Source organism: Elephantulus edwardii, unplaced genomic scaffold, assembly GCF_000299155.1.
Source record: "Elephantulus edwardii isolate Elephantulus edwardi_28Jun2011 unplaced genomic scaffold, EleEdw1.0 scaffold00054, whole genome shotgun sequence".
In the NCBI taxonomy this organism is placed as follows: Eukaryota; Metazoa; Chordata; class Mammalia; order Macroscelidea; family Macroscelididae; genus Elephantulus; species Elephantulus edwardii.
In genome coordinates this window covers 5,496,713-5,500,570 of record NW_006399804.1, presented here as the reverse complement: position 1 = coordinate 5,500,570, position 3,858 = coordinate 5,496,713, and the positions used below count along the sequence as shown (strand labels likewise).

Sequence of the window (3,858 nt, the reverse complement as noted above, 5' to 3'; positions counted from 1 at the left end):
TTCAATGCCGTAAACATATTTCATCCAGTTTTTCTCAGTCTTACCCCCACCCCAATGCCAGCCTCATTCTACAACAGTGGCACCATGTAGCATTTGTCCCTTTGTATTATGCTGGGTTTTAAGGAGTTTTGAAAACTGTTTACATCTGCAGCCAAAGCAAAAAGATACTCTGCTTTATCAAAATCAGATACAAACTAGTAAATCTCAAAAAAGAAAACGGTACTGGTTTATCAGCTCTCTCCTTTAGATGACAAAAGAAAGAAAGGAAAAAACCTTGCAGCTTTCAGTGAGAACCTACTCTTTGGCTCTTAGTCAGTGGGGATGGCCTGCCCAGAGAAACCAGATTGAGTTGGGGGAGAAGGATGGACATAATATTGGATTGTATCATTCAGTAGAGCACTTCAAAACTAAACGTTCAGTCATGTTTGCTTCTGGAATCTCTCCCTTTGAACTACATCTCAAGGACCCCTGGTTGCATGGCGCTTAAGCACTATGCTCCTTAAACCACCATCAGTTCAATCCCACCAGATACTCGGACAAAGATGAGACAGTCTGCTTCCATCTAGATTACAGCCTGGGAAACCCTGTGAGGCGGTTCTGCTCTGTCTCACAAGGTTGCTGTGAGTCTGATTCAGTTCCACCACAGTGGGGTAGGTGCTTTGGAAATCACATCTCATTGTTGGTAAACAGAACTGCAACAACTTAATGCTTTGATTAGTTCACCAGCCACTGTGAACAGTATAGTTAAGTCCAGTACCTCATGAGAACCGTCACAAGGGCAATGCTGAAGACTAAAGACTTTGAAATGAGCTTTTAGTTATACTGAAAGTTTTCCCTATCATGTTGATTGTAATACAAGTATCGAGACTTCCCCATTAGCATCCTTATTTTTCTTTTAGAAATTGTTGGTGTGTGCCATTAAATCAGAATCAACTCATGTCTGACCCTCTTGTGGGTTTCGAAAGCAGTAAATCCCACAGGAGAAGACTGCCTATCGTCCCACAGAGCAATGCGTGGATTAGGACCACATGCCTTTGGATTAGCAATGCAGCTGCTTGCCGCCAGGCCACCAGAGCTGGAGAAAAGCATAAATAATTTAGAAATAAATTCAGGAAACATTATTTTTGTCTTGGAATTTGTTGAGGTCTATAATATATTGTGCATTAAGAATTCTAATGTAGGCTATTATTAAACCTAGGGTTTTTTAGATGTTACTTATACTCATTTATGAATGTGGACTTTTGTTTTACTTTGAAATTTGGTTCCCCTCATATCAGTACAAATATACTATTTAGAGAGGGGCTTTATAGAAAGACATTTTCGTATTATTTAACAAAAACTATTGAAATTACTTGAGACAAAGATTGAATATCATGTATTATACTTCCCATGAAGGCAGAGAAATATCATCTTCCTTTTATTCTTCTGATTGCTTTTTTATTGCAAGACACTTATACTGACCTAGTTAGGTCATAATTATTTGTAGATCATAAATTAACTTAATAAAAAAATTTAGATTATTTTAACATTCATGATATACAGCCTTGGATTGGAATCTTAGTGTTATTTATTTGTGAGGACTACAACTGTCCTTTTTTTAAAAAAGGTAAGCTTTTCTTCAGCTGGTTTTTTTTTGATGAACTTTTTTTCATCAGTTGCTAATAGTTATTATAAAAGTACGTATTGATTGAGCATTTCTTTCTTACTTTGGGGCCGATTTGATAACTGAGTACAGTAGGTAAACATGCCCTTTGGGATTCTTATTGGTTAATCAACAAATCTTTGATCTAAGAATGCTAATTTTTTTAACAATTATGATAAGTAGTCCTTAGGGTTATCAGTGACTTGCCAAAAAATTATTTTCATCATTTTTTTCCTATGGGCTATATATTACTATACTATTTAGATTCACAGGAATAATGTAACTCAAGCAGTTCAGATTTACAGCTGAATTACATAAAGATCCTCTCATCTCTTTTGTTGTCTCTAATAATGTGGTTGATTAGGGGATTTGGATAGTTTAATCCCATACATGGCCCTTGTACTTAGCTGTTTTGTTGAAATGGAGGACACAGCATAAAGCATTCTTTCATTAAGAAATATTCTCAATGGCTGATAATAGTGACTTCATTTTTAAAGTCATGCAGAAGCATCATTAATTTTTAAGCAGGTAATTTATGGTGAAGTAGTTTGACATCTGATCTTGATAATGAGGCTAGAATTTAATCTAGCTTGTTTTGTGTTTTTTTTTCCAATCAATTCCGTGCTTTCTAATTTAGCTGACTGGCTCAACTGTGGAAGTTTGAGTACAGTTTTTCTTCCCCTCCCTACCCATGCCCTTTATTCTTTAACCTAATGCTTACAGTAGAAGGCTTGAATGTGCTGTGTCACAATAAATGACCCATCTTTTAAAAGTGTCATCTAAGGATCTAGCTGCTTTTTTTTTCTACAACTGAAATCCCTTTCTACTCTTCATATGCTATGTAGGGTACTTGAGTTCAGAAAGCTTTGTTCCTAACTAAATATATATATTTGAGCTCAGGGGGCTCTGGTGGCCTAGTGGCAAGAAGCTGCACTGCAATCCCAAAGTCACACGGTTCGAATCCACCAGATGCTCCACTAGAGAAGGAGGGGTAATCTCCTCCTGTGTCAGTTGGATCCAACTCGACAGTACACAAGGCGGGGGACCGGGGGAGGTGGGGTCGGGGGGGGGGGGGAGGGGGGGGGCAGGTCGGAGACAGGGAGGCACGGGGTGGGGGGACGAGGGGCCTGGAATTAGTTCTCTCCTCTGTGGTAAGAAAATGGATTTTGCCTTCTGACCTGCCTGTGTTAGGTTTGATTATGCCCCTAAAAGCCAGCACTGGTCTCTCCTCTCATTGGCTCACAGTGAGATTCAGACATCACACAGTACACAACAGCTCCATCCACGTGTCCACGTGTTATCCTCTCACAGGGCCACTGAACTCAGCACCCATTATGGTCCAGCAACCATAGATGTGGCTGGAGTGGGTGGCAGCCAACACTCAAGGTGCTTATAGAATCCAAGTCCTATACCCACACACCTTATCTCTCTTCATCCTTAAAACAACTCCATCAATGACAGGTTGCTCAGTTTGATGGATGAAAAAGTTATGTGGGATGCTAAGTAATTGGCCAGAAGACACACAGCTACGGATTTTCAGGTAGTTGGATCCATACTCTTAATTACTTACTCAGATAGGAAACTGTATGCTGGAAAATGCTTCTGAGAGCACAGTTGAGACTTTGTTTTCCGGTCAATAAATAAGTGAGCAAAGCAAAGTTCATTTAAATCCATTCCAAAGTGTCATTTATAAGCTAATCCTTTGCCACATGGTTTTTTGGAAGAGTTTGTAACAGGGTTGGTAAAGATGTTAAGGATAATAGTAGCTTAAAGGTTTGGTCTAGGGAAGAATTCACCAGTGAGGGGTCGGTTAGGTGAGGTGTTCTGAGGAGGATATGGCGAGTCAGAGGTCGAGAGGTAAGAAGTTGGAAGGGAAGAAGACCAACAGATTATAAGAATGTTTAATCTTCAAGCTTTGGAATCTATGTACTAAAAAAAAAAAAAAGAAAAGTTGGTGTACCTAAATCTAAATTTTAAAGGAATGGACAGAGGAAAAAGGAAATGTGTATTAAATCCCTAACATCAGCTTGAGGCAAAACCCCCAGGAGGCCCTTATTCCATTTCTCTCATCTTCTCTCTCAACTGTAACCTTCTAGTCTATCATAGTTTTTTATATTCTTTTTTTTTTTAAATTTAGGTTGTTTATTTTTCATTTCAAGGAACATCTACAGAGATTTTGGGATTCCATTCATTCATTGTTGCCCCCTTCTCCCCGC

At 39.0% G+C, this 3,858-nt stretch overlaps 1 protein-coding gene across 1 annotated transcript in view; it reads left to right on the top strand.

The window, feature by feature from the left end:
* PIP4K2A (phosphatidylinositol-5-phosphate 4-kinase, type II, alpha) overlaps nt 1-3,858 on the top strand; it is an 89,543-nt gene that overhangs the window by 77,258 nt on the left and 8,427 nt on the right. The gene's annotated exons all lie outside the window — the stretch shown is intronic.